Consider the following 27,493-nt stretch of genomic DNA (forward strand, 5'->3'; position numbering starts at 1 on the left):
TTATTTTTTAACGAGCATGAACTTTATGCTAAAACTGCTCGATTATATGGTCAAATTTTGATTTTTTACCATTACTAGCTTTTCTCTTTTCAAGGATAGTACTGTATTCTCAATTGCTGCAACAAACTTTGTTAGAAATGAATAATATTTGCATGAAAATGAGATTATAACCCTAATATTTTGCTTTGAACTACGTAAAAAGCTATTAAAAAGTGTTTTTACCTCTCATTTTACCATTTCATTTGCATTTGGTTTGTTGGAGCTCTGGAGGTGCCTCTTCCCCCTTGATTTTCACCAGCTGATTCCGGGAGATTCTGTGGACGATTCTCGGCGCCGTCTGGACCAGGTAGGAGCTAAACCCTAGCTCTTTCTTTTCATGGTTTCCTTTTTCTATTTTGTGCCTGTTTCCCAGCTTTTCTGAGCCTCAGGGGTTTTGCCAGGGCGCCCTAACTTCAGCGCAGGTTTCCCATTCGAAACCTGCGTTGAATGTAAAGGTGCCTTAAGGCAGCCTGACCTTCAATGCAGGTGGGACACTCTCTGCCTGCGTTGGTCTCAGAAAACTGAGTTTTTAGCTCATTTTTTGATGAATTTTCGCCAGTTTCTCATCAAACTCAGGAACTTACTCCTTCTCTTGTTTGTTTTGCAGGGATCTTTGAACAAAATGTCCCTTACATGGCGAGAATGAGAACATGAAGAGGAGGACATGATTGCCCTCCATGACCCTGTCACGGTGAACGCGCTGCGGAACTGTGGCCTGCTGAAGTTTTTCCGTATCTCTAGCATGAGAGCACAGATCACTTTGCTGCAGTATATGCTTGATGCTTTGGATCCCATTAACCAAGTATTCCAGATTAGGGGAAAATCCATCCCCTTGACCATAGAGGACATTTACTTCTTGACTGGATTGTCAAGGCGAGGTGCCCCCGTTTCTTTGTCAGGTACGGCCCGGGGGACTGATTCCGTGAGAGATTATGTCCGCCAGTATTGCAGGGAAGGTTCCCAGCCGAGCAGAGACGGCAAGGTTGTTATCCGTGAGATTACTGACAGGTCTCTCAGGGCCATTCTGTATACCATTGGTAGGATGGCCGGTAGCGCAGCTCTACATGTTGCCAACAGATCTTATGTGCAGCACGCCTTGGAGTGTCTCCAATCGAAAGTATTCAATTGGTGTGATGCAGTACTTGTTCAGATGAAAAGTCAGTTGACCAAGGTAAAGGACGGGAAGTTGAAGAACTTTGGATTTGGTTCTATTCTGACTGCCTTTGCCTTAGAGAAAATCCCACTGATGCAGCCTCAGTATATTATACTCGACTTGCCTTCTCCGACCGAGCCACGCATGTAGAGGTGGGTCGATCACATGTCTAGGCATGATGGTCAACCTCAGATTACTTTCACTGATGCCTTCTTTAGGTGGTTCGAGCGCCAGGAGATGGTCTTTTCCGAGTATCCATATGTGGGTATGGATTTCCGAGGTGATCCGGATTTGGTGTTACCGGATGGCGAGCAGTGGGGCGCTATTGGTAAACTCTTTGACCATATCACTGTTTACATTTTTTATTCATAATGTTTCTGTGCTTTATTCTATCAAGACTTTTAATCATACTCTTGGATGCATGCAGATGTTGGTCCTGTTCGTCCAGCAGTTCGTCCGAGACCGCCAGTTGCTGCCCCGGCAGTGGAGCCTGCTGGGAGAGTTATTCTTCGCGAACTTGACGATACTGAGACCCTTACAGCTGTGCAGGAGCAGGTTGAGAGCCTTATTCTCGGTATTCCGGATGTACGGATCGATGAGTTACCTTTACAGCTGCAACGCCATACTACTGGCGTGCCTAGACGATGGACTCGTCTCTTGCGCATGATTGCACAGGCCGTGACGTGCTATCATGAGCACCACTAGGCTAGGGTGCCCCCTAGCACTTTTGAGTTTTAGGTCATATGACCAATTTTTGTCTTGGTTACAGAACATTATGTATGAACTATAAACAACTTATATATATTTTTATTTTCGAGTTTTATTCTGGTTGAGTTATATGATCCATATGTACAATCATTGATGATGTGTCTCTTTTATAAATGTCGCAAATGTCTATCTAACACATAATTTGCTAATGAGTCGGTTAATGTGTTTAAGTTTCTGGAAATATGTTGATATTGAATTGAATCAAATTGTCTTTCCAAAATCTTAACCCTTAGGAACATGCGATAAATAGCTGGATTGCGAACGGAATATATACCATTGAGTTGTAGTATTACGAGCTGTGAGTCTAGCCTGAAAATTAGTCGGCATATGCCTCTTGTGATGGCATCAGAGAGTAGTTCTATCAACGCGCTATACTCAGCGATGTTATTCGTTGATTTCCCAATACATACACCTCTGAAACTTACCAACTCGCCGCTTGGATCAAAAATGGCCCAGGCTGCGGAGGATAGGTTCCGCGAACTACGACTCGCTCCGTCGGCATATCCAACACATGTCTCCAGAAGGTTCGACATCTGCAACAAATGAAAAAGGTGGATCACTCGACCAGAACAAATACTTTAGTGAAAACAAAATACAACAAAAGCATGCAGGTTACTTTTTAAGCATAGTAACGCTTGAGGTACAGCCCGTTACGGGGCTGCGCCAGTGGAATTCCGTCATAATCCATTAACTCGTAGGCTCCTTTTGCTAACACCCTTTTAACAATATAGGGGCCCATCCATAAGGACTTGAATTTACCTGCTCCCAATTTATCGGATTCTTGGTCATAGAGCAAGACCAAATCACCTTCTGAGAAGACATGGGGTTTGACATTTTTGTCGAACTGAGCCTTGACTCGTTTCTTATGGGCTTCGTTAGCCAGAGCGGCATCACGACGGGTTTCATCCAACTGGATTAATTCCAAGAAACGAGCCTCTTCTTCTAAAGTTCCAGGGAGGAGATCAATTGCGAGTTTAAGCGACGAAATTTCGCACTGGATTGGCAAGACTGCTTCTAGGCCATACACCAGTTGAAAAGGTGTGAACCTGGTTGCGTTCTTTACCGACGTTCGGTAAGCCCACAAGGCTGAGTATAGGATTAGGTGCCACCTTCTTTTATGAACCCCGATCATCCTTTGCAACATACGCTTCAGGACCTTGTTGATTGCTTCAACTTGTCCGTTGGCTTGCGGATAATACGGGGTAGAGCTGTCGTGAGATAGCCCTAGCTTGGCAGCTAATTCGATCATCATGTGATTGCGAAAATGCGACCCATGATCTGTTACTATAGCCTGTGGTATGCCGAACCTGGCGACTACATGATTGAAAAAGAAAAGGGCAGCTGTTTCACCAGTGTTATCCAATGTAGGCATCGCCTCGGCCCATTTGGTAAAATAGTCAACAGCGACTATAATATACCCATGCCCCCCGGTCGAGGTGGGGTTACATTGCATGAAATCGATGCCCCATTTGGCGAAAGGCCCAACAGTAACTATCAGCTGTAAAGGTGCGGGCGGTCTTCTGGTTTTGCTATCAAAAATTTGACAAGCATGGCAACTTCTAACTACGGTTATGCAATCTTTGAACACGGTTGGCCAGAAGTATCCTGCTCGTAAGATTTTTTTTGTGCTGTTGCATATCCAGATTGATGCCCTCCACACGCACCTGAATGACACTCATTCAGGGCTTTTTCGGCCTCCTCATGGGTAAGGCACCTCCTCAGAACTGTATCGATACCACGACGGTAAAGTGTATCACCGACGATCATGTAGTCTTTTGCTTGGTATCGTATACGTTTTTGTTCAGAGCGAGAGGTGTTAGGCCTGAATTTCTGGGTTTGGAGATAAATTATGATATCTCCATACCACTCATCGCTTGTAGATATCAGAAACAAACTTTCGTCCACGATTGACTCTTCTGATGTTTCATCGTTGGACGACGATGGGAGATCGCACAATAATTCTGCGAAAACTAGAGCTTTCTTTGATTTGGATTTTACAAATTCCAGATCAAACTCTTGAAGGATCGCTATCCATTTTGAACATTTGCCACCCAGCAACTGTCGCGACAGTATATAAGTCATGGGGTTGCAATCCGACAAAATGGTAGTTTTCCGAAAGAGGACATAATGTCGAAACCTTTGAATCGCTTGAACAGCTGCAAGCGCTAGTTTTTCAACATAAGAATATTTACTTTCTGTATCGTTTAAGTTTTTACTTAAATAATATATAGGATGTTCAATTCCATCGACTTCTTGAACTAAAACCATCGTAATGGTCGTATCCGCTGCAGCCAGATACAGGTTAAAATCTCTTTGATAGTCCGGGGCGTACATTAATGATGCTTTTACTAGACAATATTTCAGAGCATCAAAGAAAGCTTGCGCCACCTGGTCCCAGACAAAAGGTACATCCTTTTTCAAAAGACGAGTATAACCTTTAGCAAGTTCTGCGTAATTTGGAATGAACCTCCTCAGAAAGTTCGCTTTCCCTTGGAGTTTCTGAATCTGAAGCAAATTCGAAGGTGGAGGCAAATTAATGATTGCCTGAGCCTTACAGGGGTCGAGACGAATCCCATCCTTAGAGACTACAAAGCCAAGTAAACGACCAGAACCGACGCAAAACACACATTTGTGTGGATTGAGTCTTATCTTGTAGTGTCGGCAACGTAGAAATATCGCTCTTAAATGCTGCGGATGATCAGTCCGCTTCCGCGAATGAGCTGGAAGATCGTCGAGATAAGGTTGAACGATGTTCTTGATGTCATGGAAGGCATAATTCATTGCCCTCTGAAACGTCGCCCCTTCGTTCTTCAAACCAAAGGGTAATTTTTTATAAGCGAATGTGCCCCACGGACAAATAAATGCAGTATTTGACTGGTCCTGTGGGCGGATATTTATTTGATTATACCCGGAAAATCCGTCCATAAATGAAAAGATTTCACATCTGGCGCATTCATCAATTATCTGGTCGATGAAGGGTGTAGGATAGTTGTCCTTTGGACAAGCTTGGTTTACATCCCTATAATCGACACACACTCTAATCGTCCCTTGTTTCTTCATAACAGGGACAATATTCGATACCCAATCGGTTAGAGGAACCAGGTAGATGAATCCAGCATGGAGAAGTTTTTCAACTTCTGCCTTAATGGCAGCGACTTTCTTGGGGTGCACCTGCCGAAGCCGTTGTCTTACTGGTTTGACATCAGGATACATTTTAATTTCATGTTCAACTATACTCGAATCAATGCCTGGCATTTCATCATATGACCAAGCAAATACATCTCTGAATTCATGAAAAAGAGCGTTATATATTTCCAGTTCTGAAGGGGAACAACCTTTGCCGACATAAATATTCTCTACAACATTTGTTTTAGTCGAGATACTTATGGCTATAGTCTCTTCAGCATTGGATAAGTTTCACTCGGAATCTACCGTATTTACAGTATTTGTTAGGAATTCAAAAACTGAAGGGTGATAAAGGTCACTTTGAGTATCTTCTTCATATTCCGGAAGAAGGGAACGATGGTGGTGATCATTCCATGGTGCCCCCTCAATCAACATTGATTGTAAGATTCCTTCGTCAGTCCCATGTACTTTCGACCAAGGATCTAATGGGGTACCATATTCTCTAGACCTATCTACCCAAACGCTTGACGAGCATTGATTTGGGTTCGCCTCCCATGCTTGAAACATTGATTGCTACAATATTTCTAAATGGCTTGGGGGCAAAACCACTGCACGATCCATGTTGACATTGTCTTTTGCGACCTTCGTGGAAGATATCATGTTGCAGGTTGCTACAAACGGTATATTTCCTATGTAAATAGGAGGTGGTAGCGCGAAAGTTCCCATCAATGTGGGGTCTTTCAATAATCCTACTCCGATATCTTGAAGCGAATGGTTGCTCTCATGGATCATAGGAATGCTTCCTGTGACTTGTGAACCATTAGGGAGGAAGTTCTGTTGGTCGAAAACCGTAATCCCTCCTTCAAACGGGAATGCGATCTTCCTAAAATAAGTCGACACAACAGCTGCCATGGCATAAATCCATGGTCTACCCAGTAGGATGTTGTAGTCAAGATTTCCATCGATGACCTCAACATCAATTTCTACTGTTTTCCTCCCAGTTCAACCTTCAAGTTATTAAGGATACCATACGGGGTATAAGTCCTTCCGTCGAAAGCTTTCAATGTCGTCGATGATCGCGACAAGGTTGGAGATCCTAATGTTTTCCAGCAACTCATCGACATAATACATGTAGATGCTCCTTCATCAATAATTGTTCTGTGAACAGTTTTGTTGAGGGATTTCACTTGAATAAGGAAAGCTAGTTGAGCTGGTAACTGAGGATCGTATCCTTTGTGATCAAAGGATACTAGATTGGAATCCTTAGGATCAACCCCACCAATTGCTGATAACAACGCCTGCCTTTGGGTTGGACAATTGTGTAGTACCTCAAGAGTCGACATAGCGGACGACGATTGTGCCAAATCTTCCACAATGTTATAATGTTGCGCCGCTCTGGCGCGAGGATTAAATGTCGACTTGTGTACTACACCCTTTGGCGGTTTTATTGTTAATTCAGGAATGATGGGTGGTACAACTTCTGTCGAAGTTGTTGTCAAACTACTTGGTTGATCTTTACCTTTGTCGTTCGACAGTTGAGGATTCCCGTAATCTTTGTTCCTTGTCGAAATCAAAGCATCATTTTGTTGTTTTGAAACTGACAACATAAGCACTTGCGACGGGGAAGCATTTCCACTATCAACCATATTTTGACCTGGGTTGGGAAACGGATCAGTTAACACAGCTGAGGTTTGGGAACTTTTAAAGAACCTTTTTAATTCAGCTTTGAATGGGCAATTCTTTGTGTAATGATCCTCTTCATCACATATTTGACATGGATAATTTTGTTTCCCTTGCCTAGGAGGGTTTGAAGAATTTTTTCTAGGAGATGATTCACCCTGTTTCTTCTTCTTCCCTTTGTTTTGCTTCTTCTTGCTTCCTGGTTGATTGGTTTCTTTGCCCTTATCTGCTGATACGGCATTTACTTCCGAAGCAAGAATTTCTTCTTTTGAATTTTGATCCGAATTCTTACGGGCTTTCTTTGACGAAGCCTTTATCGATTTCGCGTTTGCCGTGCCAATCACGCCATCACCGGCATGAGAGTCACTATTGGATTTAGGAGGAGGAGGAATTGAAAATTCCGGTCTAGGAGCGTCAGGTATTTTGTCGTAGAGCGTGCCGGAATGAGTATAAACTAAGTCCAAATACTGTGCACGAGCGATAACTTGCTCCTCTGTTACGACTCCCCCCTTGGCCACATCTTCCGTTATAGCAGGAAGTAACGACTTTATAAACCATTCAACTAACAGTTGATCGGGAACGTATGTTTTCACCATCCTACGACGACGACGCCACTCATGTATATGATCAGATATATGAGTGGCAGTTGTCTGCTTGAAGTTGGTTAATATTTCTGTTCCCGTTTCATACCTTATCGGTAATTGAAAATGAGTTAAGAAAGTCGTGGCTAGGGAACTAAAATTGTCGAAAGAGGCTCTAGGTAATTCAATATACCATTTAGCCGCTGGACCTGTCAATGTACTCTGAAAAAGGCGAAGCCTTATCGAATCGTCGTTTAGGGTGTTCGACGAACACCACAGATGAAAAGTCATCACGTGATTCGATGGGTCTTCACCTGGATTTCCATTGAATTTAGGAATGTCAGATGGAAGTTTATGAGGAATCGCTGGCCACCAAGGGGCATAAGCAATCGGATCGTTGGTTAACCAGTGTAAATCGGGTAACTCTAAAGTCGCCACGAATGGTAACTGTTGATTCAGGTTAGGCGAAGCATAACCAGGGTACGATGGAATCGCTTGAGCAGTGGGCCTTTGCATACCAGCATAATGTAATTGATGTTGGTATGATTGATACAGTTGGTGGACTTGACCACTGTAAAGTGGTTGGTTTTGACCGTTTTGGATATACGGTTGTCCACTGTTCGCAAAGATCTGCTGCTCAGAACCTTGGTACACTTGCTGGAATTGTGGTTGTTGGTATTGCACTAGCCACGATTGTGAAGCCATGTTCTGTTGTGCTATGCTAACCGTTGGACCGAGGTGTGGGGTAATTGTACCCGTTTGGACCTGTGTCGCCCCACCAGTCGGCGATTGTGGTTGTGACCCAAGGTCAAGGGGCTGTTGCATTACAACCTGCGGTTGACATGCAACAAGCATCGCCTGAACTTGTGACACTATTACAATAGCCGGTGTGGTTGGGATGTTCGTCATAGGTACACACTGTTGCATAGAATATACAATCCTTGGTTGTTGAGGTAGCATAGGTACCCAACTACTTGATGCAATTCCAGTATAACCTGAATACTGTTGTGAACTCCCGTATGGGTACCCTCCCGGAGGGGGTAATGAAAAGGCATACTGCCCCCCATACGGTAGCAATCCGGAACTCAAGGGGATTGATTGTCCTTGGGGACTGGATTGCCCAGATTGACCTCCAAATGGATCAATTTGGCGAGTCTCAACATAAGAGTTGCCGGATATTACTCCGGATGAACAAACTGGAACAGACCACACTGTCGAAATAGTCCCTTGGTGGACTCCTTCTAGTTGTTGTGAGCTAGTCGGGACAGCTGGTATGCCGACAAACATTGTCGGAGTGACGGCAGGGGCTTCTGCTGTCGTTGTGTCGTTTGACACAGTCCTAGATGATGACGGTTGTTCAGACATTTTAAGTCTATCCAATAGATTGCCTAGCGATTCTACAGGAACCTCCACTTGTGGTGGATTAACTTCTGATGAAGGAAATAGAGTGACCCCGACTCCAAAATGGGTTGGAGTACTTGCTTGCGGATCCTCTGCAATTTCCTCTATCGCAATCAAACCCGGTGGAAGAGGAATACCGTCAGGTCCGTAAAATATTTCTGGTGCCGAAGAAGGGGTTGTTTCGACAGCGACAGTTGTTTGAGGAACAAAACTCTCTGGACCGGTTACAGATGGAACTGGTTCAGTTATACAAGTATTTTCCCCCAGACTAGGATCAGTATTACTGTCCTTCTGTGGCTGTTGAACTTCTTCTATAGAGGCAGGGTTTCCAGAAATGTTTGGAGTAACCGGAACCTCAGATGTAGTTGGAACACTAGTTCTAACCTTTATAGGATATTTTGAACCGGTTAAACGAGTTCGCTTTGTCCGTACTGTTCTCATTCAGAGACAAAGACGGTTGACTCGTAAGCCTCCGCGAACGACGGGGTTTCAATTGACTTTCTTCCACGATTGCGGATTACTCGATCAACCAAAATATTAAAAGGGGAAATTTGTGTTTCCGAATTGAATGAATTTTATTAGACTCTTTTAGACACAACTTGCTTTTTCAGTTTTAAATAGTCGAGAAAAAGCTAAAGATGACTCTAGTCTCATTCGATGTTTTAACGAGCCCGAAGTGACAAATGCTCGGATGGACTTTTTCAGTTATAGAGTTTGAAAAATGCCAAAAGAAACTACTCTGGATTTCTAGGCAGAGGGTGTGCCAAACTTTTCGCAAAACCACAGAATACGTTTTACGGTACGGGTGGTCAATCTTCGTGAATGTTGTGTTCACTGCATTGCGATCAGTAGGGCGGCCGACACGGCTTCCTAAGGATAAAAGATATATGCCTATAGGGGTCTCCCAATATATACGTGACGGTACGTGGGAGCACAATCCGTATTAGTGCCACCGACTCTCAGGAGGAATCACCCACCTTCTTCGAGATCGACAGTCACTATGTTTAACGACGCCGGAACACGTCTCTACCTAGACCTCTACGATGAGCGTTATGTTGCAAAGCGTTGTTAGGTTCATTCAATATATTTTAAGTTGATCTTTTTTAAAGTTTTCCTTTCAAGGTTCACCACGAGATGTATGACACAAATTCCTAAATGCAATCTAAAGATGAGAAGCAAGCTTTTTCAATCTTTTTAACTTATGAAAATCTTAACTACTGAGGGAAAAGAAAGACATCATCTTTTCACACAGATCATAGAGCACACACTAATGCACTTTCCCTAAATCCAACATGCAAACTTATCAAATGCAAAATGCACAATGCAGGTATTTCTTTTCTCTTTCTTAATGTTGGTGTACTACAAAAAGAAAGTTGTTGTATAACTTTGAATTCAATTTCGAGTGAAAGCAAACAAGCTTTTGTCCAAAATCAAAAGACACCTTAAGATTTACTTGTTTCAACACTAGAAATACATAAATTCAAACCATATGACGAAAGCAAAAGCTCAATCAGCTATGAACAACAAACAAACTAACTCTTAAGATCAGAACGACACTTATCACAGGTCTAGATCTAAGAGGCCACAGCAAGACTAGTTCACTTTCGTTATGGGAAACTGCAAATGATGTAAGAAATACACAAAGAACAAATACAGTTTCTTTATACAACCGAGGCGGAATAGTGGCAAAGAAAGGTGGTTTCAGATAGGTATATTGACTGATAACAGGCAGCAAAAACAAGGATGAAAACAGGGCAACAGAAAGCAGAGAACCCCAGTTGCACAAGGCCAAACTGGTTCAGCGCAGGTAGAACACAGTCAGTTTGAAATTCAGCGCAGGTAGCCCCTTCGGGACCTGCGATGAAATGCAAACTGCCTTCACAGTGCCTGCAATGAAGAGAGAAACTCTCGTTTCTCTTAGTTCTGGGTTACAGATTGCTCAAAAATCAACAGTTTTTGGCCAAATCAAAGCTACCAATCAAGTACACACTAAAGGATGATTCAAAGGAGGATGAAAAGCTATCACTAAGAGCTGTTCAGAGTCCTTGTGGATCAGCTCTTCAAATCATAAACATGCCCAGAAACTGAGCTAGAGTAGCTGCCCTCTACTTTGCATTTGAAAGATCCAAATGCAGTTCGATTCGGTACTCCCTATGTTTAGGAAATGAATAGCAAAAACACAAACAACCAACAAGATACGATCCCCAGCGGAGTCGCCAATTTGTTGTTGGGAAAAGTATCCAATACAGAATGACCCTATCCCACTCTAAGGGTGATAGTTCCTTAGCAACAATCAAAGCAAAGCTATCTGAGATTACTTCTTTATGAGATGTAAAAGAGGGGAGAAAGAGATCCACTAACCGATGTCTTTCGCTAATGGTTGATCCAATCTTCTCTCCTTGCTGCTTGCTCCCAGCTCCTTGCTCTTTCACTGGCCCAGCTACACCAAGATCCTGCAAAATGGCAAGAGAGGGAAACTACAAGAAGCATACATTCATAATTGATTCAAGGATTAGAATAAATCAAATACACAAGTATAACAAAACACCATTGAGATACATGCATATAGAAGAACCTCAAATGCTTTATTAATGGAAGAAGTAAGGTTCAGGAAGTGATACAACCATAAGAGGCCCAATCCAGCATCACCTTCCCAGCAGAAAGAAATCTCCTCTTCACCTCCTTCAAAGCAAATCACCCAATAGTTCTAAACTCAAACCAACAGCAATTCTTTACATTCACCAGATTCCCGCCTCTTTAGACCTCATGAGAGAGATCTATATATAGGAGTTTTGGAGAAAGGATGAGTCAGCTTGAGGCTGGCATGAAGCTGACTAGTGTCCTCTCCCACTTCATTTCTTAAGTCCACTTGGAGGTTCTTGCTTCCACTTGGAGATCTAGAACCTCTTACTCATCACCAGTCGAATTCCCTGATCCAAGTGTCATTTTGGAAGCTTCCTGGGCATTGACACCTTGAGGAATGACTGTGCCACATGTCCAAACTCGCCCAGCGTAGGTAGCCTTCTTTGCAGTTGACATTCAACGCAGGTAGACAGTGGAGCAGTTGACATTCAGCGCAGATGCTCAGTGGAGCAGTTGACATGATCCAGAATTGCCTTGTTTTTGAGTGTTTTCAGGTGGAGAACTTTTGTTGAGTGTTGTGGTTTGATGGCCTTGTTTCTCTAGGGGTAGGAACAACATGTTTAGGGACTTTGGATCCCTTAGATTATGGACATTTCATGCTTCATGTTGTAAGGCACAAAAATTTCTATAACACCTAGTTCGAGAGCAATTTGACCACTTTGAATTTAGACGTATTATGAGTCTTGTTTGACCTCTGAGTGTCTCTCGAGCCACCTGGATCAAGGGGAGAAAGTCATATAAATTGATAGATATCCCCACCCTACCAACTATAGAGTGGCACTCTGCAAACCAAAAAAACTAGGGAAATAATACTTCACAATATAATCGATGTCGACACGAACCACCACATTAGGTATCCACAATTTACATAGGGAATATCATCTTGATATCATAATTTTATTTCGTAAAGGGTGACTATGCTCAAACACACATTAGAGAACTTTTGAGGTTTAAAATGGGCCTCATAAGGAAAATGTGCAACCAAAATAAACTTTATAAGAACCAATAGGATTCAAGATGATGATGTCAACTATGGGGGATGATCCACCATTTTTTGGGTAAAATATTAAAAGATTAAAAAATAATAAAATAATGATTTTTTCAACTTGTATTTTCAACTTATCTGCTTAAGGTTTGACTCAAATTTCGAGTGAGAGTACTCGTTGGATGCAAAATTTAATTCCTCATCCAAGGAGTATCCATGTTACATACTTTTGATGGACCATACTATACGGAAAATGAGAAATACATGAAAAACAGTGATTGCAATCAAGTTTTTCATGTATTTCTCATTTTTCGTGTAGCAGGGTCCATCGAAAGTACTCATTGGATGAAGAATCAAATTCTGCATCCAACGAGTGTTCCCACTTGAAATTTGAGTAAACCCATAAGGAGATAAGTTGAAAATACGAGTTGAAAATGTAATTTTTTATTTTTTCCCTCTAAAATTTGATGATGTAATCTAATCTTATTTTACTATTTCCACTATTATTTTATAATTTCCTTAGGAGGCTCATTTTAGACCTAAAAATTCCCCTAATAACATGATTAAACAAGACCTACAAAAGAGGCTTTTAAACCAACTGAATATATATAAATATGATTCTATAACCAGGAAGACTCGTCCAACTCAAGTAAAATAAATAAAAAATACTTCAATGGTTCACAAAACCCATCTTCTCGAAGACAGGAAAAACCAATGGTGGAGTCAGTCACTTCAAACCTAGATAAACAACGATCTGGCGAGCACTTTGTCCTGAGAGACTATTATACTAACAACACTTTGAATCCATAAGTATATGCCAACTCCTACAACCAAAGTCCATGCAAACACCCTCCATCGCTTGCTCCCACCTCCAGCTCCCCTGGACATCACACACATCAAAGAGATGGATTTCATACATCAAACATACAATGCACAATTAATCAAAGGGAATTTGTGTGCCCCTGTGGCATGGTCTCCCAAATAAATCTAACCACACATGGTTGCAAGATAAGAAATTTAATGTTCTAGTTCAAGATTTCTAGTCTTTACTTGTCAACAACCCTATTTTTTCAAAAATGGACGTCGTTCGACCAAAAGCACATTATTAATGTGTGGGAAAGACACAAAAAGAAGAAGCACTCACTAGAAATATGGGTCATCGATAAAAAAACTTAAGGAATTACATGATCCAATTGCTCTAGGCTACTTTTCGGAAAAGATAAAGGAGTTGATTATGGCTTTAGAATGTCACAAGTGGGAGATTCTTGCACTCCATGGGAAGGAATGGCATCTTAAGAGTCACATCATTTGGTTGTCCAGAGGAGATAAAAACACTAAGTTCTTCCACCAATATGCAATTAATTGACGCAATTATAATTCTATTTAGGGTTGTTTGGTGTTGGAGGTCGGCATTTAGTAACTCTTTTGAAACTACAAGGGGTCATTGAATATTTTTCAAAGATGTATCAAGCCAGGGTGGATGTGGACCTTGATAACCAATTGGATAATTCCCATATGTATCCTAATATGTTCACCACAGAGGATAATCAACGTATTCATTCACCTATATCTCTCGAGGAAGCAGAGGTGGTTTTAAAATTTTTGCAAAAGACAAGAGTCTGAGTCCAAATGGTTTGACAATGTAATTGTTTTTACATTTCTTTGACATCATGGGTCATGACCTACTTCGCATGGTGGAGGAGTCTCGCACCTCTTGCAAGATTTCATCTTTTGCCCCCGTCTCTTCAACTTTATTTAGACCCATAAGAGGGGATTATCCCTGGATTTCTCATCCTTGTCTTCCCTCAACTTCGCAGCGATTATGACTTACCTTGGTCCTTGCGATGCCTCTACCTCACTTCTAAAAACTTCTCCCAATTTTTAGAAAGTCTCAATTAGGAAGAAGAGGCCAATTAAAAGGACTTAGACAGAGACATTTATCCACACAGGGGTCTATTGAGGAGTTTTATTATCCTATGGATATTTCTAGGGCCCCTAGAGCATCTATGCCCCTATTGAGGGGCTCCTATGATCATTATCTCCTTAAACATCAAAGGAGTTGGGGGGGGCTCCCAAGCATTGAGCCCTCTGCATACTAGTATTGTCTCAAAGGCCATTAATCATCCCTTTTCAGGAAACCATGGTATCTACAGATAAAGCCAAAGAAATCCTTATAGATATATGCCCAGACTGGTGTATTTTCATTGCTAATGTGGTTGGTCACTCTCGGGGTCTTTCGATGATTTGGAACCCTAGGGAAGACTCTCTTCAATCGTTCTCCTCCACGAATGGAATAATTTTGGAAGGCGCTCTCAGGGGTTTTGATGGTCAAGTAATTATTGTCAATTGTTATGGCCCATATCAGGAACAAGACTATTTTTGGAACCATATTGTTCAGAGTGGATTATTCAATGCTCAAAATCTAATTCTGACAGGTGATTTAAATTTCACCACCTCTATCAACGAAGTTTGGGGAGGAGGTTGTCGCTCATATCTTAGTATTCCCATGATTTCTTAGTTGATTGCAAATGCAAATTTAGTGGACATTCACCCTTGTCCATTGGGATCAACCTAGAGCAATGGTAGAACCAAGGCTGAGGGAGTTGCTAAGCAACTAGATAGATTTCTATTAACCAACTCCTTGGTCTCTAAAATTGGAGGATATCAATCCTGGATTCACCATGACTGGATATCAGACCACTCTCTGATTGGCCTTCAACTAAACTTTGATTTGTCGAAATAGAGGACTCCCTTTAAAGTTAACCATGTTTGGTTAAAAGGGGATTTCTTTTGAGCCTTAGTCTAGGATTATTGGCTGAAATGCAATCCTCTCTAGTCTTCTGCAATGGAGAATTGATATTACAAAATGTCTTATATTAAAAAACATGTCAAACTATCCAGGGTTGGAAAACATCTCCAAGATCAACAAAATGAGTTAAATTATTTAGAGGAAACGATTAATAACAAATGCTCTAATTTTATTTTCTCAGTTTTCTCGGATGATATTAAAAGTAACCTATGCTCTTTGGTTGAGAAGGAAAGCATTCTTGAAGAAAAATAAGAAATATGGTGCTTAAAAAGTCGTGCCATATGGATTAAACAAAGTGATAGAAACACATTTTTTTTTCAAAAATATACTTCCCATCGAAGGAATATGAATGCCATCTGAGACCTTCTCGGCGGTGAAGGAAATCTAGTGAACACACAACTGGATCTGGAAATAGAAACTAGGTCTCACTTTTCTGGTTTATTTAAATATCCGGGTGGTGACAATACTTAGGAACAACTCAAAGCCCTCAAAATTTTTCCTAATTTCTTCCCAGGGAAGGAATCATCAAGGATTGGTCAACTTATTTCCATGGATGAAATCAAAATGGTTCTCAATTATTTTGCTGGAGATAAAAGACCTGGGCGGGATGGTTGGTATGTTGAGTTCTATTTAGCCTTCTTTGATTTGATCGGTTCGTAACTCTTAAAAGTTGTTGAAGAGGCGTGAATTACTAGTAACTTAGGTTTCAGGGGAAATCAATGCTACCTTCTTAGCTCTTATTCCAAAAATCTCAAAGTTTGCTTCATTTGACGACTCTCGTTCAATTTCTTTGTGCAATCTTATTTATAAAGTGATCTCCAAGGTGATTTCAAATAGATTGAGGAATTTTCTTTCTTCTAACATCTATCCGGAGAAGTTTGGATTCTTCTCTAGTAGAGTTATTCATGATGCTATTGGAGTGGCTCGGGAGGCCATCCTTTTCATTAAAATAAAAAAGTGCAACACTACTATTCTCAAGGTGGATTTGGTAAAAACATATGATAGGGTAAATTGGGGTTTTCTAAGACTCCTATTAGATATTTTCTTTGACTTGCACGTAACAAACTCAATTATGGGTTGTATTTCATTTGTTAATTTTGCAGTCCTAGTTAGTGGTTCACCTTTTGCCTTATTTTCAGCCTCTAGGGGTCTTCAATACGGATGTCCCCTGTCTTCACTATTATTTATTCATTTTATTGAAGGTTTAAGTGGGATGATATCTATGGCCAAGTCTAATGGTTCCTTGAAGGGTGTTAAGATTTCCAAAAACATGGCTCTTACTCATTTTCTCTTTGTGGACAATGTCTTGATCTTTGGAGAGGGATCGGTTAGAGAATGCAAGATCTTCAACTCTATTTTTGACTCCTTTTTTGCTGCCACTAGAATGTAGATAAACCAAGGTAAGTCCTACTTTTATATGCACAACGCCACAACTGATATCTCTAAGAGTATTATCATCTTTCTCCCATTCAAAATGGCATCTTTGGAGCAATGACTTACCTATTTCGGTTATCGACTCAAGCCTAATTGTTATTTGGTGGGAGACTAGAATTGGCTTCTTAAACATAGTGTGCGACGCATTAACAAATGGTGCTACAAGTGGTTTTCAATTGGTGATAGGAAGACACTTGTAAAATCAGTATTGGAGAGTATACTAGTTTACTAGCTCCCATTGTCTAAGGTCCCTAAATTTGCAATCAATAGAATCAGGTAAGATTTTTTCATTTTTTTGTGGGCAGGGAAGAAAGATCAGGTTGAATTTCACTTGGTGAAGTGGGAGATGTTGTCTCAACCTAAATCCTATGGAGGATGGGGCTTTAAGAACCTTCACTAGTTCGACCCGGCTCTGGCAATGAAAATTTTGTGGCAAGTGATCACTGATACAGGTATTTAGAGCTCAATAATCGCTGACAAATACTTGAAAGACTGATCCTTTCAGAATGGCTTTGGATGGCTCAATCCTCAACCTATAAAGGAGGATCAAATATTTGGAAAGGTTTGGTGATTATTATGCCTTGGATAAAAGGATGGTTGGTGTGGGATATCTGTGATGGTAATAACATCAACCTAGGAGTGGTACCATTCATTGGAGGAACATTTTTATTTTTTTTTTATTTTATTTTATGTTTTTTTTTTTTTTTTTTTTCTTCAGATTGTCACAAGATCTTATTAATCAAATTAATGCAGATGGCATAACAATGCTTAATCACACATTTATGCTAGGCTCCAAAGTCAACTTCAATGGCAGATGTAAGACTTCAACGAATCTAGGTGTGCAGGGTAATCTAGCAATGGAGTGGGAGGGCTTCATCCTAAAATTGTCCCGAGGTGGTCTCATTCCTAATGATAGTAAGGATGCCATTGTTTGGAAAAAGAATTTAGCAACAAGTCAAATTTCACCCAATCTAGCCAATGCAACGATCACACCAAAAAACATTGTCCCATAGGTGAAATGGTAGAGTCATAAAATCTAGAGTTGGGACATTCCTAAAAAAATTAAATGTTTTACTTCCTTGGTGTTGGAAAACATGATTCTAATGTGGGACAACCCATCTCGTCGTGGGTTCATGGGGCCTAATGCTTTTGTTCTATGTAAGCAAGGTCTAGAAACAAATGAACATCTATTTTTCCAATGTGATTTCATTGTTACTCTGTGGCAGGAAGTCCTTGTGAGCCTCAACTTTCAACTTTCAGGTCCATTGAGTTACTTGGAGACAAAAATCTCTTGGTGAGACTAAAATATGTGGAATCATAAATCCCTTCCATTTTATGTGGCTTGAGGAATCCGGAAAACTTGTAACAAATTGATCTTTGAAAACCACCCTATCAACATCCACGGTATCTTGCCCTAGATTCTTGGTTTTTTCCATGACTATTTGAGATAGAAGAAACCTAAAACACAACGCCTTATTGCTTCTCCCTTGGCTTTCTCTTTGTACAACTCTGGATTCTTTGATGGAGCACAACAAAATGGAGTCTTCGACGGAGGAGCTATTATAAATCTCTACGGAAATACAACATTGCATATTTATATGAACACGTGGATGGGTTCCAATACAAAAGCAAATATAATTATATTTCTTGGTGGAGCCTTGGTCGTTGCTTCCATTAAAGTGGTTTCACTTCATGCTCAAGAAGACTCTCAGTGTGTGTTAGGGTGGCTTAAAGGGAGCCATCAACTTAAAGTTAATGATATTTGTTGCACGAAGGAGAGAATTAAACTCTTGAAAGAACACTTTCAACATCTATCTTCCAACATGTTCATAAAGATTTGTTTTGTAGGGCAAATGATTTATCGAAAAGAGGCCTACTGGAAGACGAAGATTAGATCATTGTGGAAAAACTCTAGGACAACCAACTTCAGTGGAGAGGGTGCTTTCCGGCCCCTCCTAACCATTAGCTTCTGCCTCTCCAATTTTCTTAGTCATTTTCACTTATATGTATAGATATTAGTGGTCTACTCTTTTGACTTTTCTTTTTGTGAGTCAATGTTTGTGTCCTTGAGGCTGTTTATGCATTGCCTATAACTTTTTTGGTCTTGGATACCTCAGTAATTAAAGTCCCTGTAGTATCTAATCCTTATGTAGCTGATGGAATAGTTGGTGTTTAGTTTTGGGTACATTTTTTGTTTCTCTTGGGCTAAATGTCTATTTATGCTCCTTATTACAGTGCCCAACTAGTTGTTGAAGATGTAAGAGTTGATCTCAATGACTATACTTCTTTTCTTTATTAGAAAGAATGATCTCTTATTTTCTTGGAAAATATTTTTAGGGCCATCAAATCTACTTTTATTGCATTAATCCCCAAAGTTTTGGCACCAGATTCGTTTGTGGATTTCTGTCTCGTCTCTCTTTGTAATACACTATATAAGCTCATCTCCAAGATTATTGCTATGTGTATAAAGACTACTTTATGCAGGTGCATTTTAGAGGCTTAATTTGGGTTCGTGGAGAATCAATTGATTTAAGAAACTATGGCGATTGCACAAGAATGTATCCATGCTATCAAGGTAAAGAAAAAACCAATTATGTTAATGGAACTAGATTTGATCAAGGCTTATGATTTCGTCGATTGGGATTTCTTAAGATTGGTCTTACATAAAATTTGCTTGTATGTGATGAATATTGCTTGGATCATGGCTTGTGTTACTCTAGTTAATTATGCAATTCTTATTAATGGTGCTCCATCTAATTTTTTCATTGCTTCCCACGAGCTTTGTCGAGGGTATTCTTTATCCCCTCTACTATTTTTACTAGTCATTTATGGTTTGAGCAAGACAATTTCTAAGGCACTCACATTGGGTTTATTCTATGGTTTTTTGATTACTTGCAATATATCAATCACTCAACTTATATTTGTGGATGATGTACTACTTATGGGAGTGATATCTATTCTGGAATGGACCTATTTGCATTAGATTTGTATCCTTATTTGGTGAGGCATCAAGTCTTTTCATGAATACAATAAAATCAACATTAATTGTTGCCTTCCGAGATGACCCATCCGTCATGCATATTTCTAACATCTTTGGGATAAATGTTGCACCATTAGACAAAGGTTTCAAGTCTTTCAGTTTTTTTCTAAAACCTAATAAATATGGAATAATGGATTCAAAATTGATTAATGGAGAAATATCGAGCGAAGGGTGTCTCTGTGGTCGCATAAATGACTTACTTTGGGGGGTTGGCCGACTCTTGTTCAATCAGTCCTACAAAGTATTTATGTATACTCGATGCACCTCTACCTTTCACCAAAGGATATTATCAACAAGATCAATTCAATTATTTCTAATTTTATCGAGGCAGGTTCAAGGGGCCCACCAAAATTTCATCTTGCTCGCTTGGAAAGCATCTCCAAAAGTGAGGAGGATGGAGGTTGAGGTATTTTAAATATTGAATATTTTGGTTGGGCTTTATTGATAAAGAACCTTTAGCATGCTCTCAATGGTTATGGTATTTGGCAGAGTATTATAGTTGCAAAATATTTAAAAATATTGTCTCTGTGGGCATTGATTCAAATTGGGGCCGTGGTTTAAAAAATGCCCTCATGCATTTGGTCTAGTATGATTAAAATAAAAAATTGACTGATTGGAAATCTTAAATGGTATGTTGGGGCTGGAAATAAGGTGGAAATAGGATTAAATCCCATTAGGGTATTTGAGGGGGACCACATTCTACTGGTACATCTCATTCGACATATATACAACATGGGGATATATTATTTAAATCAGAGCTTTCTGAATCCTAGTTCGCCCTATTCATATCCTTCATGGTGCCACTCTAAACAATTTGGTCTATATGGTGTGTTGGTTGTGCAATGGGATTCTTACATACAAAACTTATACATGGATGGCTTAGCATTAAAAGGCAAAGAGGGAAACCTGCAAATGGGATGATTGTACTAAAAATGGGCAGATTTATGCACACAAGGCCTATTACCACATCACTTTTGTTCTACAGAAGGTTGACTCCTTGAGGTTTATTAGAAAAATCTGGAAATGGAACTGTCTATTAAAACTCAAGTGTTTTGGTTGGATATTATGGTGGAATAAGATTTTGATGTGGCAAAATTTATGCAAACATCATTTCTATGGACCAGGGATATGTGTTTTGTGCGCCTCTGTTAGTGAAGATGTGGCTTATCTTTTTTTACAATGCCCACTTGCAATTTCTACCTGGTTGGGTGTAGTGAATATTCTAATGTTGAAGCCAACTTGGGACACTGTTTCCATTGATGTTTGCGTGCAAAATTGGCTCATGGAATACATAGAGTGGTGTTCCCTTCCTTTATTCTTTTTTGAGGATTCTGGCTCTAGAGGAATGCCCATATTTTCCAGGGATCTAGTTGGGATATTAGCAGTGTTGTTATTCCATTGTTGCATACTTCAATGAGTATGTCTCAATGGCTAATCACAAGCACACGAGATTTATTCACCTCATTAACATATGGGACAGATTCCTTGTTGGCTTTTTTGATGGGGCAACCAACAGTGGGAACTGTGGGTGTGGGGTATATATTGTTATCAATCCAGAACTTTGTTTTCATTTTATGTGAAATTGCGGTCAGGGTACAAACATTTGTGCATGGGTCATTTCTCTTGGGGGAGTATTATTTTTGCACAAAATGGCTCTCCATTGACAATTTGGTGGTATTCAAAGATTCAAAGGCGGTCACAAATTGGTTTCAGGGTTGTACAAATTTTGAACACTACAAGCTTATAAACTAGTAGTAGAGTATCAAAGAGATTCAGGGGGAATTCCTGGATTTGTCTTTCTCCCACATATATCTGAGTAGAACACTATTGTCGATGAGCTATCCAAAAAAGGTCTACATCAACATCTGGGGAGTATATTCTACACTGTTTTTTTCAAGGACGAGACGAGGGACTTATGGCATATATTCATGAATTAGGCAATGTCCCGCGAACTCTAAGTATGTGTTTGCTAATTTCCTATTATGTTTTTTGTATGACTAGAACACATTTTTTGGAACATGGCCATAAGATGTGGTAATGTGAAATATTTAAGCAAGAGGCACTCTAGCCTAGTATGGTAGAGATGTTGTAATGTAATATTTAACATTTTGACTAAGTCAAATTATATAAAAATTAATTAAATTAAAGTAAAAGATTAATGTAATGTAAACTAAACATTTTAACTTGGTAAAAATAAAGTAAAAAATAAAAATAACCCATAAAAATAATAATAAAAATAAAAGTGAAAATAAAAATAAAAATGGTTATAAAATTAGAAATAAAAATAAAAATAAAAATGACCTATGATATTGAGAATTAATGGTATTTACCCATGGTATTCATTTGAAATATAGCCTATTTAAAGAGGAAATTAACCCATTCTAGATCCATCTTAAATCCGGATCTACCAAGCCCCAGATATCCAATCTCTTGGGATCCAAACATATCTTTTACACTGAAAAGAAATTTGATCCTCTAGACCCTTGGTAAATCCATATTTAAGATCTAGATTGGTTTTCTGATCTACAACTCACATAAATAAAACCTTCAACAAATTAGGGTTTCAATCTCATTCCTCATTAGGGTTTGAAGGAGCTGCTGTCACACAAACACATTTCTGCTTGCACAACATGGCCGCCACTACAACGAGGAACACAGTGGTCTCCCTCTGCAACAATAACACCTCCATTTATCGTCTTTACTTCCGCACTTTGAGCGCCACTGCAGACAGGCGCATTAAAACACTCTGTTGCAACAACAGACTTCAAGAAGCACTGTATACCTTCAAGCACTTGCTTTCACCTAAATAAACATCCATCCCCACTCTCATCACCTGCACCTGCAGTCTCTTGTTAATTAGCTTGCTTCGACGGAATCAACATGAATCTACATTGTCTGTTTATAGGCTTATGATTTAAGCCGACATTATCCCAGATCTCATAACTTTGAACATTATCATCAATTGTCACTGTCAAACAGGTAGAATGGATTATGCGTTCAAAGTGTTTGAAGGAATGGATGCACATGGGTATGTTCCAAATGTCATAACCTTCAATACCCTCATCAAAGGGCTTTGCAGGAAGTTTAGAGTGGAGGATGCTATCAAGGTTTTGAACCAAATGAAATACAAACAACAAGAGCCTAGTCATGTTACATATAATACCCTAATAGGGGCTCTGCAATGCCGGGAAATCCCACGAGGCATTTGGGTTGTTAGCTGTTATGTTGCAAAATGGCCATGAGCCTGACACATTCACATTTAACAGGCTCATGGATTGGCTATGCAAAGAAAGTAAGCTCCAAGAAGTCAACAAACTACTATATCTGATGATAAAAGAGGGGTGTAATCTGAATGTTATTACATGCAATATACTTATTGATGGTTTATGTAAACAACATAAGTTGGATGAGCCAAGGAAGCTCTTCTCTGAAACGTCCAAGAAAAACATATCCCCTGATGTGGTCACATACAATGCACTTATCAATGGTTTATGTAAGGAAGGCAAGTTGGACGAGGCGATGAAGCTCTTCTTTGAAATGCCTGAGGAAAACATATCCCGTAATGTGGTCACGTACAGTTCACTTATTAATGGTTTATGTAAGGAACGCATGTTGGATGAGGCGAGGAAGCTCTTTTCTGAAATGTATGGGAGAAATATATACCCTTGGGTTGTTACATACAGTGCATTTATTGATTCTTTAGGTAAGGAAGGCAAGTTGGACGATGCAAGGAAGCTCTTTTCTGAAATGTTCCAGAGAAACATGTACCCTAATGTTGTCACATATAGTGAACTTATAGATGGTTTATGTAAAGAAGGAAAGTTGGATGAGGCAAGGAAACTCTTCTCTGAAATGTTTGGAAGAAACATATGCCCTGATGTTGTCACATACAATGTAATTATTGATGATTTATGTAAGGAAGGCAAGTTGGCTGAGGGGAGAAAGTTCTTCTGTGAAATGTCTGAGAAAAACATATCCACGATGTTGTCACATGTAATATGTTTATTGATGGTTTATGTAAGGAAGGCAAGTTGGATGAGGCAACGAAGCTCTTCTTTGAAATGGCTGGGAGAAACATATGCCCCAATTTTGTTACCTAAAGGCACTTATTGATGGTTTTTGTAAGGAAGGCAAGTTAGCTGAGGTGGGGAAGCTCTTCTCTGAAATGTCTGCGAAAAACATATGCCCTAACCTTTTCACATACAATGCACTTATCAATGGTTTATGTAAGGAAAGGCAATGGCAGGAGGCCACCGGAGTGCTTCATGAGATGCTAAACAAAGGGTGCAATCCAGGTGTTATCACATACAACACTGTTATTGATGGTCTTGGCAAAGAAGACAAGCTTCAGGAAGCTCTCGGGTTATTAGATGTTATGGTGAAAATAGGCTTTCCACCTGATCAAATAACATAGAGTACACTTATAAATGGATTTTGCGAAGCGGGTAATCTGTAGAAGGCAGGGGAACTTCTTCGAGAGATGCCAGAGAAAGTCTGCAGGCCTAACTTAGTTACGTATCCTACATTAATACACTGGCTTTGCAAGCATAATAGGACAGACGAAGCTCAACAGAATTTCTATTAGATGCAACGCCAAGGTCGGAACCCTGATGTTGTCACATACACCGCATTGATGAATGGACTCTACAAAGTGGGTAATCTGAAGGAGGCAATAAAATTATACAAACAAATGAGAGATAGAGGTCTGTCTTGTCCCTGATATGATTCCACGTGCCACTATAATGGATGCACTATGAGCATCCATGAGTTAGTGGACAGTCCCCACCCACTTCCCACTGGGCCAATAAATTTTGTGGATTTTTTTTCAGTGTTATTCAGTGGTTTCATGTTAGGAGAGAGATGGGTTTGATGAACCATTAGCCCCTGGATCTTCTCTATCGGGGAATTTCATACATTGTATCTTTTATGTTCCTGCACTGTATCTTTTAAATTCATCCATTGTATTTTTTTTACAGAAGACCGTTTGGTTATTCCACATTTTATGGACATCATTGTACTCAACAGTCTCTTTGACCTACTTTATGGTCATTAATTACATATAAATATAATTATCTTATCTTATGCAAGGACTTCACACTCGAAAAAGCCCAATAGAATATTTCATGACATCAAAAAAGTTTGATATTGGTGCTGTGACATATTCAGCCACAAATAACAGCCTCTGTGACGATATTGCTGAAATGCACCTGGCAAGATTTAGTAATAGGGAGTAAATTGCAATTGATGAAGTGCAGTGGTAACTTTGGTAATTATAGGCTAGGCAGGCAATCTGAAACAGGCTTGGTGGTTGTGTTGATGGAATCATCCAATTGAAATTTCCAGAAAAGTGCACTATGTGTTAAATATGAAAACACATCTGATTTAGTGCTTAGTCGGTGATACATCTTTATTAAATGCACTAGTTGTTTAGTCTGAAATGGGTTGGGCCTAGCAGTTGGTGTGTACTTGCAATGGGTGTAGTGCCCCAGGTAAATAACATTGACAGTGCTCACATATATAACCTAGAATTGGTTTGCTAAAATGGTTAGTGAGTTGTCATTTGACATTGATAAAGTGGACCTTGCAAATAATAACAGCGGTGAGTTGCAGATTCATCTGATATGTTATTAGTGATTTCAAGGTTGTTAAGGCTTTCAAATACTATATAATGTATCTGCCTTTGCCGCAGTTTACATTAGCTGAATGGTCTGTCTGAAGTGGTCTTGAGGAATTGTTTTATGGAAATTAGTGTTAGCATTTGCTTCCAATAGTCACAATTTCTAATTTAGGTAAAATAGATGAACTTACTGTAATAACACCTACTAGTATAGAACTTACCAGCGTTCATATAAATACTATGAAGCTCTGATATGGGTGTGAATTGATGGAGGGTCTACTCGTGGTTTTCTCTAGTGGTTGAGTTGCTAATGCCGAATTGCTTATGGGAAGTTTAAGGTACAATTAAACAGTCGATTAAATTATCCGTCAACTGCATTCAGTAATTTTGTACCATGTGACAAACTTTAACAGTCTGCAGTGATCCTCACTATGGGTTTCATATGGGTGCGAGAGGTTGATTGAGAAATTGACGACTTTTCATGATGTCATATAATTAGTTTATCCAAACTCGCTATAATAGGACATAAGACCATATGTGCATTGACCTGGCAACATGGCATCTGGTTGTCTTAAAACTTAACATGGGAACTTGCCTCTCTGGGATTGATGTTATCGCATTGAACATCGTCTGACTGTATGAACACTATGTATTTTAGAGGCTATGTGGTAAATTAATCTACAACAACAGCATGAGATTATGGAAGCAGAGATCGGACCTTATCCAGAGAGGTCTGTTGAATCTGACTGTACTTTGTGGCTGTGGCAAACGGTGTTGGTTTAACCATCCTCCAATTTAAAAGCCCTCTGCTTCTTTTGCTATATTCCTAAATTTTTTGGACTAGGGTCACTTCGTAATCAGTTGCTTGCACATATGAAGCTCGAATGACAATACCTAATGCTTAAAATGGAAACCACACATTGGATCTACTTCTTGCAGTCTGTTAAGATCAATTAGTTTAAGTTCCTTTGCATGGCTGATTTGAAGTGCTACCTCTAAGCTTCCATTCTGACTAGAATACCAAAATTTGTTGTTGTCATCACTTGTAAATGTGTCATGTTGTTAATAATAGTCTTTGCTGGAAGTGAGAACTGTGAAATTCATCTACTGCATATTGCACCAAAATTATGATTTGCAATCCCATGTTATTGCCTTTTCAGCCCTCAGTGGTGTGGCTTGGGGAACTTTTCCTCCAATAGCTTAGGGATCTCAGAAATAGTGTACCTTTATTTATAATGTTATTTGGGACAAAAATATGAAATTTCGTGTTTGCTTAATGTGAAATGCCAGGCTGAAGCATCGCATCTGCAAGAACTAAGGTAAGTGTCCTTCAAGAATAAGGTGACATGAACGACAGCAACTAATCTGTTTTCTAGATTGAAAATGAGAACTAATCTTGCTTGCTAAATTTTACAATTCTTTTCAGAATATATTCTATTTGTATGGAGAATATTTTATAGTCAAAATAATTGTTTGAACAACATAAAAGACCCTATATTTTCTATCAGATGTTGATCGTTTCTATCATATTTTAGTCTCTACACTTACATACCATGGTTAAAGATTGTTTTTGACAAAGGTTACAATGAAATTCATCCAGTCTTATATACACAAGTTGTGGAATTCGACCATTGTAAAGAGCTTCATAATGTCCGTCAAATTCATGGTAATCTCGTTTACAACTCAGCAAGAAATTACCTGTTGCTTAGTCAATCAATGCCCTGGATCCTGAACAGACAATGTTAGCTTGGCTTATGCACCCAGTTGACAGGATAAGGCACCTCAATCACATTTAAACCAGTAGACTCTGTCAACTTCACAAAAAAGTAAAAGGCCACTTTTGTTCTTGAAGTGGAACACTATGAATCTATTCCTACATTTTCAACACCAGAAGGCTATTGACTAGCTTCTGATGTAGAAGATTGTTCTGGACAATTGCCTCCAGCAGATTCAATTGTTAAATCTAAATATAATCTAATTTAAGTGTCCCACGAAATTGTCAAATTTGCAACTTAGTCCAAACCTATATATAGCATAATGAGTGAAGAAGTTGCATGTTAGGCCCTCCTAGTTAATCCTATGATACACAAAGAGATTCAGAATTGAGGAGAGGATAGTACAATGTTATGGGCAACGAATGCAACATAAAATGACAAAAGTTGGGAATTGCACCAACAAAAATAATAATGTGATTATGGTGGATATATTCCAAAATTG

General features: G+C 39.6%; 1 pseudogene; it reads left to right on the plus strand.

Moving 5' to 3' along the window:
• The first annotated feature begins 22,072 nt into the window (after positions 1 to 22,072).
• On the plus strand, positions 22,073 to 24,676 carry LOC149242699 (uncharacterized; annotated as a pseudogene).
• Positions 24,677 to 27,493: the final 2,817 nt, after the last annotated feature.

The sequence above is a fragment of the Pinus tabuliformis genome, chromosome 8, assembly GCF_031772625.1.
Source record: "Pinus tabuliformis cultivar Carrire ecotype Pingquan chromosome 8, CPIR1, whole genome shotgun sequence".
In the NCBI taxonomy this organism is placed as follows: domain Eukaryota; kingdom Viridiplantae; phylum Streptophyta; class Pinopsida; order Pinales; family Pinaceae; genus Pinus; species Pinus tabuliformis.